The sequence below is a fragment of the Drosophila elegans genome, unplaced genomic scaffold, assembly GCF_018152505.1.
Source record: "Drosophila elegans isolate 14027-0461.03 unplaced genomic scaffold, ASM1815250v1 contig_476, whole genome shotgun sequence".
In the NCBI taxonomy this organism is placed as follows: domain Eukaryota; kingdom Metazoa; phylum Arthropoda; class Insecta; order Diptera; family Drosophilidae; genus Drosophila; species Drosophila elegans.
The window spans coordinates 14,482,143-14,483,101 of record NW_024545863.1 but is presented as its reverse complement, the minus strand read 5'-3'; positions in this window follow the sequence as shown (position 1 = coordinate 14,483,101).

The window sequence follows — 959 nt, the reverse complement described above, 5'->3', positions numbered from 1 at the left end:
GGGCGGAACAAGATAGAATGGCATTTTAACAACTATATAAACAAATTGCGGTTAATACCAAACGCAGGCCGAAGTTTTATGTTCTTTTTACGACTTGACGCCACCGCCAACGCCACTTGAGTGGCAGAAGTCCGCTGCTGAACTGACTTCAGTCCAAAACTCACTCAAAGCGGCAGCGATCCGAACATCCTCGGCATTAGCTTCAGCATCACCATCCCAGTAGGTTCGAGTGATGTCCTTTGTGATCCTGAGTGCCCCGGGGGATGAGCGCTTGTGTGCATTTTGGCTAGAGTGAGTTTTCGGGTTTGAGTCTGCGGACTTTACGACCTTTTTACGATCTGTTAGTGTGACACGATGACAATCAATATAAAAGACATAAAACCCAAGTTCCGTGACGTATGCCATAATTATTGTGATATCCCCTTCGCGTAGATACAAATGTATCTGCGAGCTGCTGATGGCCCATAGACATCATTACTTTTACGAGGTGCCTCGGATGCTGCCGCCCGTTAGTTTGATGCCCTGCTCTGCTCCTCATGCCGCTGATGATGCCCGAGGAAATGGCGGTAAAATTTTATTCGAATGCATTTGCCTTCGCCGGGGCTCAGTGATTGCATATGGCTGTGGCTTTTATGGCCTTTTAACGATTTGTTTTGACGTCGGATTTGGCCAGCATCTTGATGAGCGCTCCGCAAGGTCGCAGCTCGTTGACGCCTTGATTTACGCACTGGAGGAAGTTCATTTCGTTGGGGTCATAAATGTAGTCATAATTTGTACAATTTGTTTTTACAGCGTTTTTATTAGTACTTAGAAGCATTTCAATTAATTTCACATTTAAGACATATTTTACATTTTTTTGCATGGAAATCTTGTTAAAAGAAAATATTTAAAATTGATTTATATTTGTGTAACCCATTAATATTAAATATATATAAATTTTTAAATGATGCTTTTGCTTA